The sequence below is a fragment of the Podarcis bocagei genome (assembly GCF_964188305.1).
Source record: "Podarcis bocagei genome assembly, chromosome: W".
In the NCBI taxonomy this organism is placed as follows: Eukaryota; Metazoa; Chordata; class Lepidosauria; order Squamata; family Lacertidae; genus Podarcis; species Podarcis bocagei.
The window spans coordinates 62026256-62034478 of record NC_138131.1 but is presented as its reverse complement, the minus strand read 5'-3'; the positions used below and the strand labels follow the sequence as shown (position 1 = coordinate 62034478).

The 8223-nt window shown below is 39.0% G+C and overlaps 1 long non-coding RNA gene across 1 annotated transcript; it reads right to left on the bottom strand.

Moving 5' to 3' along the window:
- Positions 1-437: 437 nt before the first annotated feature.
- LOC308578028 lies at positions 438-4285 on the bottom strand. The gene is made up of 2 exons (XR_014003820.1): positions 3296-4285; positions 438-835 (listed from the first exon to the last, which is right to left on the bottom strand). It is a non-coding gene; the product is annotated as an uncharacterized lncRNA (long non-coding RNA).
- Positions 4286-8223: the final 3938 nt, after the last annotated feature.

Below are 8223 nucleotides of genomic sequence, written 5' to 3'. Positions count from 1 at the left end.
GTAACTATAGGTACCAGGCACTTAACCTTAAATATTTAAGTTTTGAATTGATACCACCAACCATGAGAAGGACTGGAACTGAAGAGAAAGTGACAATCATGATTCAAAGGTATGTGGCCTGGGAAAGAGAAGGGTCTGTTTCCCATCCTGGCAAGCCCTAATGACTATGTTATGTGGAAAGAAAGGGGCCAAGTATAATCAGTTCTGTTTAACACTACTATATATGGATTGTTGTTCTCCTAGAGTTGTTAAAGTGCCATAGCTGGTAGTTGGGTAGAGGGATTGTACATATACTAAGCTATGGATAACAATGCAGCTATCCTTGCCTTATCCTTTCTAAAGCATTAACTGAATGTTGCCAGCGTACAGAGAATAGTCTAACATGCTTTTTTAGCAGTTATATTCACCAGGGATTGGAACAATATAAAAGGATACTATTTTAAGACAAGGTATGGTTTAATGTAAACATCAGATAACAATTAACACCTGAATTAAAACTATCTTAACACAATACAGTGTTAAACAAAAAGCCCTGTAAAATATATGAAAATGTATATACAGATGGGAAAGCATCAATGTTGAAGGATGAACTGAAGTTACAGAAACAAAGTAAGGTTCTAAATGCAAAACATACTTTACAACCCATATATGTCCATTTATTCTGAAGGAAAAAAACTACACAAACCCAGTACCAAAAATTACAAAACTTTTTTTTTTGTTTTCCTCCCTCTTGTCTTGCCTTCAGTTTCTCCAGCAGGCTTAACTGTAGATTTGGAATGTTCTTCTTTCACTGTTTTCTTTTTTTCTTTTTTTAATGGTGTCTTTTCAATGCTTTCTAGTTGTTAAAAAAAAAAGAAAGATGATTTGAGGCCAAACTTTTTGATATTCTCTCTTTAGTAGCAAGATTAGATAAAAATATATCATTCTAATTATCAAGATATCTTTCTTCTGTTCAGAGCAGTTCATTCCAGGCAGTTATTCACTCTTTCCAAACTGACTTGACATTATAACTAAGGGAAACCCTGTGGTAGATGTTTGGAGTCCTATCTCTCACATAAGGCCACAGTTAAGGAAATTGGCTGCAAGGTGCAGGATCCCTCAAACCCACCTCAGGATCACTGCTTCCAAAAAGTTCACATGGAGGAAATTTAATATTGTCCTATTGAAAGCTATTTCAGACCATAGCAGATAACTTTAAAAAATAGTAAGTAGTAAATTCTAAGCATTACTTATTTTAAAAATCTGTAAGCATGTTAGCCCCACAGTTCATCTCTAAACCAAATCAATGCTAGATACCTTTGAATCAAAGGAGACTTTTCTAAGTACAGCAAGATGATTCCTCAGATATATTGACATTCAAGCTGCCAAAGAAGGCATTTTATTTCAACTCATAAAAATTAAATGTTCTATATTGTGTAGTAACAAGCAGACTTTGCTTCAACCTATCAGTTATGGACATTTCAGTTTTGTTTGTAGCTGCTGATCACAAGACAGCAGTATTATCTAATTAGAAATATTTTAAAGGTATTCCCTTTAATGGGAAATGTGAAAGTATATGCTGCTGTTATTGTTGGCGTCCATCTGTCTCAAGAGACAATGAAGGGCACCTTCCAAGGGTGAAGTCAAATCGTTGCATTAGCAGCACTGAAGTGACCTCCTCAGGAAACAAGCTTAGACAAGTGTGGTCCTGCTTCACTGATGTGGTTCAAAGGAAAGCAGAGCAATAGATTTGGCATTATTGCTTAGGAAATATATCAGGTGTGGAGAACATTTAGCCTTCCAGATGCTGCTGAACTGAATTCTGCATCATCCCAGGCCATTGGCTTGCTGGGGCTGATGGGAGTTTAGAAAATTTCCCGCGCACCTGAAATACATGATAAATAGAAAATTTGCTTTCAACATGCTTTTTGAATTGCTGATTCAAAACAATCCACCTTGGTAATGTGGTTAGAAAGGGAAGCCAAACAGGCAGCTACTGCAGGCAGAAAATTATTCTGTCTCCTCAGTGGACAAATGGTTTATAGAACTATGAAGAATGACATCCTATGTCCTTTTAAAATGTGTTTTTTTTTTTGTGGGGGTGAGTTAGTTTTTATTTTGGTAATATATTTTGTGGTTTTATATTCTTATTTTGTTCTGTGAACTGCCCTGAGACCTCTGGGTATAGGGCAGTATATTAATTTTAATAATAATAATACTAATGATGGTGGATTCAAAGATTCCCGAAGGCTTGTGCACAAAAATTTCTGAAACCGCTCCTGACTGTGGGTTCTTCATCTCATCCCACTTCCAGGAGTAGCTTCTCATAAGAGGAATTCTGAAGTACTAAGATCTACATGCAAGTTTTGTGCATAGCCCTTTGGATCTCACCTAACATGGTTAATGTTTATTAAATATTAATGACTTTATATAAGTTACTCTGTAAACATATCTGCATTAGAGGTCTCCTGTTTATTTGCTTTCCCTAGGCTACAGTTCTTTCCCCCACCCATACAAAATAAACGACAGCATTCAGGACATTAGGGAACTCTTACTAATAATAGTAGTTATTTATAATAATAGTAATAATAGGTTTCATAAACAGGAAAAACCAATAAACTTTAAAGTCTATTTTTAAATAACAGCTAAGCAAGTTATGGGAAGAGGGAGAACACCAGTTTTTCCAGATATCCCACTTATGAATCCAGAAGTTCAATTCTCCGTAAGAAATATGTGAATCCGGTGGCCATCTCACTATATACTATAAACTGGAACCTTTCTGAAGATCAGTCACACTCCTACTATATACTTCAATAATGGGATGGTTTTTCGAGTTTTATCTCTAGGTGATTTGCAGCAAACTAACAACAAAGTTTTATTCCCACTTGTTTAGTGATAGCAACACCCTTCCTAGCCCTTTCCACCTAAGGCTGCTGAGATGAAGGTATATAACTAGAAGTGGACTTTGGGTTATGAAAGGCCTGTCTGCTCCCTTTAATTCTGGTACAGAAACCTAATTCCAAAGCTCTGGATGTGTTCAGAGGCATACTTTCCTTTAATTCATCTGTATGTCATTTACATCTGGTTCTCATTGTTAGACCTCAGAGTTTTAGTAAAGTCTGCTCACCCTGATTTACATTGCCAATGGCATCTTCAACAAAGAAATTTTGAAATGAAATTGATGGTATCTAAATTTCAGGTGTGCTACTGTAACTTTTCACCAAAGCTTTAAGGTTTTCCATTAATTTTGAATCGAAAGCTTAGAATCTTAAACATTAAGAACTCTGAAATAAGGAGGAAAAAACCATGGACATACCTGCTTTAGATTTTGATTTGTTCTTCAGAATCATCTGTCGATCTTTAGGAGCATCATCACCCCCTGCATTCAATCTACGGTTGGTTCTGAGAGAAGCAGAAATAGGTGCTACAAGTGCATCAACTCTTCTACCTCTTCTGCTTATTTTCTCATTGGCTATAGCTAGCTTTCCAACATCTACATTTTGTTTTTCCTGAAAATCTTCCTTTTCAGGAAGGTTGTGCTTTCTTCTGACAGACATGAAAGGTGTCACTATTTTAATTTTGTTTCTTCTGCCACATTTTTCAAGTTTCCCTTTTCCAGTTGCATCATTTTCACTGGCAGTTTCACCTTTGTCTGGAGGTGGTGATGTTAGAGTGATGCTTACTTTGAGAGAAGGGTGTACCCGTGATGGAGTTCTTTTTACTCTCTTCCCCTTTGATTGGTTTTGGAAAACTGAACTACTTTCCAAAGACATCTTCTTATCTTTTACAAAAGAGACCTTTCTGTTGTCACTTACTGGTTGGCCATTACTTTCTGTTGAGATTTCAGAAGGAACCGATTGCTTTCTTCTACCTCTTTTGGAAACATTATCTATTGTCACACCTTTTAAAACTTCTGGCATGTCTTCTTGATTCCCAGTATCAAGCAATATGGGCTTTTTACTTGCAGAAACTGAGCTTGCTGCAATTGCCTCATCTGCTTTTCTTCTTCTGCCTCTACGTGGCAGATTCTCACTTGCAACAGTTGCAATTTCCAAAGCCTCACTTGGCTGTTCCACAGCACCTTTGCTTTTGGTTGAGGATGGCAATGGTAAAATGTTATTTTTGAGGGGAGAAAGAGCTGTTACCTGGCATTCAGGAACAGCTCTTCTTCCCCTGCCCCTTTTTGGTTGATTCTCTTTTACAGTGACAAGCATATTTTGGTCTTCTGTATCACCTGCCTGTTTACTGTCACATTCAGTGAGTATTTCAGGAGAAATGGTTTGTTTGTTTCTACCTCTCCTGAGTGGGTTTCTTCTGCCCCTTTCCAGCTGATTATCTTTTATGGTGACAACCATGGCTTGGTCTTTTCTATCAGCTGTCTGTTTACTTTCACATTCTATGGATGTTTCCTGAGAAATGTCTTGCTTGGTTTTCCCTCTCTTGGGCAGCATTCTCTTTGCTACTTTTTGCTTCCTTGCTGGACAATACTTTGCAGGAGTCTGCAAACCTTCCAAAGGCACCTCCTCAGTTTCATTAGGTTTCTCTTCTTTTTGAACTTCATCTAAAGAACACTTTCCTGGGGCAGAACTAATGCTGTTTGCTGTTGGGCCCTCATATGTAAGTGGAATGTCTTCCAGAGGCAATGTCACTGAACATACAGGAGGAGCAGCTCTTCTCCCCCTGCCCCTTTTTGGCTGATTCTCTTTTACAGTGACAAGCATATTTTGGTCTTCTGTATCACCTGCCTGTTTACTGTCGCATTCAGTGAGTATTTCAGGAGAAATGGTTTGTTTGTTTCTACCTCTCCTGAGTGGGTTTCTTCTGCCCCTTTCCAGCTGATTATCTTTTATGGTGACAACCATGGCTTGGTCTTTTCTATCAGCTGTCTGTTTACTTTCACATTCTATGGATGTTTCCTGAGAAATGTCTTGCTTGGTTTTCCCTCTCTTGGGCAGCATTCTCTTTGCTACTTTTTGCTTCCTTGCTGGACAATACTTTGCAGGAGTCTGCAAACCTTCCAAAGGCACCTCCTCAGTTTCATTAGGTTTCTCTTCTTTTTGAACTTCATCTAAAGAACACTTTCCTGGGGCAGAACTAATGCTGTTTGCTGTTGGGCCCTCATATGTAAGTGGAATGTCTTCCAGAGGCAATGTCACTGAACATACAGGAGGAGCAGCTCTTCTCCCCCTGCCCCTTTTTGGCTGATTCTCTTTTACAGTGACAAGCATATTTTGGTCTTCTGTATCACCTGCCTGTTTACTGTCGCATTCAGTGAGTATTTCAGGAGAAATGGTTTGTTTGTTTCTACCTCTCCTGAGTGGGTTTCTTCTGCCCCTTTCCAGCTGATTATCTTTTATGGTGACAACCATGGCTTGGTCTTTTCTATCAGCTGTCTGTTTACTTTCACATTCTATGGATGTTTCCTGAGAAATGTCTTGCTTGGTTTTCCCTCTCTTGGGCAGCATTCTCTTTGCTACTTTTTGCTTCCTTGCTGGACAATACTTTGCAGGAGTCTGCAAACCTTCCAAAGGCACCTCCTCAGTTTCATTAGGTTTCTCTTCTTTTTGAATTTCATCTAAAGAACACTTTCCTGGGGCAGAACTAATGCTGTTTGCTGTTGGGCCCTCATATGTAAGTGGAATGTCTTCCAGAGGCAATGTCACTGAACATACAGGAGCAGCTCTTCTCCCCCTGCCCCTTTTTGGCTGATTCTCTTTTACAGTGACAGGCATATTTTGGTCTTCTGTATCAGCTGCTTGTTTACTGTCACATTCAGTGAGTGTTTCAGGAGAGATGGTTTGTTTGCTTCTACCTCTCCTCGGTGGGTTTCCTTTTGCTATCTTCTGTCTTTTTGGTGGACTGTGCTCTAAAAGAGGTTGCTCACTTTCCAAGGGCATCTTAGGCATTTCATCAAGATTCTCTTTAGTCTGAGTTTCTTGCAAAGAACATTTTCCTTGGGTAGAACTAAAGCTGTCCACTGTTGGACTCTCTTTTGTAAGAGCAACGTTTTCCAAAAGAGGTGATATCTGGCATTCAGGAACAGCTCTTCTTCCCCTGCCCCTTTTTGGTCGATTCTCTTTTACAGTGACAAGCATATTTTGGTCTTCTGTATCAACTGTCTGTTTACTGTCACATTCTGTAGTTGTTTCCTGGGAAATGGCTCGCTTGATTCTTCCTCTCCTGGGTGCTACTGTCTGCCTTCTTGGTGGACTATGCTCCTCAGGAGTTTGCACACTTTCCAATGGCACCTTTTGCGCTTCATCAGGATTCTCTTCATTTTGAATTTCCTGCATGCCTGGCTGTGACGCAATGGAAGTACTCTTTTGTTCTTCATAAGCACCATCCTTATCTCCAAGCATATGTTTTTCCCCAAGTGATACAGAATTATCACACAGAAGATGAACTTTCATCCCTTTCCTTCTCCTAACATTATTTTCTTTAACATCTGTTGCAGTCTTTTCCAAAACCTGTGTTTTAGGTGTTGTGTGTCTTAGACTTTCCTTTTTAGCCTCATTAACATCTGTGTTTGTTGTAAACAATTCTGCTTGTATTGAAGCAGCCTTTCCTCTTCTATTTCTTTTAAGTATGACATTTTCAGCGCTTTCCACTCCTGAAGTTTCAAATTTTTGGTTTTTTATTTTGTCTTGTATTTCTGCATTTTCTTCTAATTCTAAACTTGCCTTAGTTTGTTGAGCTGCCTTTCCCCCCTCACTTTCAACTGCAGATGTGTTGCTTTCAGATTCTTGCTTTAGATTTATTTCAGTGATGTTCTGGTCAAAGTTTTCATTAGCCTGCACACAATTGACTGATTCTGCTCTCTGGGTGCTGCTTGTATGCCTCTGTGTATTTTTTGCATCATGTTCTTTTACGGATCTGGATTCATCAGCTTCCCCTCTTCTAGTTCTTCTAGCTGAAGGCAATGGTCCAATGATTTCTATATCTACTGCCCCAGAATTTGCAACTGTTTTTTTCACAAAATCAATTTTGTGTCCGTTTTCAGAGTCCATTCCCTTTAGCTGATGGCTTTCTGAAACACACTTTATTTCAACAGGTTCTATCACTGCTTCTGATTTTAATTCACTAAATGTGTTACATGCAACATGTCCCAACTTGTCTTTTAATTCTGAAATATTTTTACTGTTGTCCTTTGGTTTTGGCAAAGGAGATATTCGTTTAGGTGATGATTCCAGTTTTGCTTCTTTATTTTCACAGTCATTTCTCATGGACTCTTAAAAAAGAAAAGCACATTCAATGTTATTTCTCAGGATATGGTGATTGTGAAGAGTAGTAAACACACTTATTAGCCAAGAAGTCCCAGAGGAATACTACATTGCTTCATAAATTTGCTTTTATATTTTGCCACGTGATATTTATATCTTGTGCTATTAATCATTCTTAACTTTAACAATACACCACTATTTGCAGATTATGCCACTTTACAGTGCTTTCCCAAACCTTCATATTCCAGAATCTCATAAATAAAATTATTCAAGTTTTGTTGTAATTATGAAGAATGCTTCAAGATGAATAAAATGCAACCAAGTTAAGCACTTCTTAGCCACACATAGCCTTAGAAATACTAAGTTACATTTAGAATGGGCTCACGATTTCACCTAAACATTACTTAGTGATGGGTTCTTGTAGTCCTATGCTGGAATTCAAATCCAATGTGTGCCGTTAGATGAGCCCTGGCTTGTTTGTTCAAAAGAACCCTTTGCACAGAGCTCCCACACTTACAACCTAATGTGCATTATCTATACACTCAAGAATCAATGTGTAAAAATCATGCAAGTCAGCTTCATCCATTACCCTTTCAGATATTCTAAAAAAGGTGAAGGTAAAGGACCCCTGACAGTTAAGTCTAGTCGCAAACGACTCTGGGGTTGGGGCGCTCATTTTGCTTTACTGGCAGAGGGAGCTGACGTTTGTCCACAGACAGTTTTTCCGGGTAATGTAGCCAGCATGACTAAGTCGCTTCTGGCGAAACCAGAGCAGCGCACAGAAACGCCGTTTACCTTCCCGCCTGTTTATCTACTTGCACTTTGACGTGCTTCCGAACTGCTAGGTTGGCAGGAACTGGGATGGAGAAACGGGAGCTCACCCCGTCGCGGGGATTCGAACCGCCAACCTTTTGATCGGCAAGCCCAAGTCTTAGTGGTTTAGACCACAGCACCAGCTGTGTCCCATTCAGATATACTGCAAGCATCAAATTGGAACACCAGTAAAATAAGGATCCCATTTTCA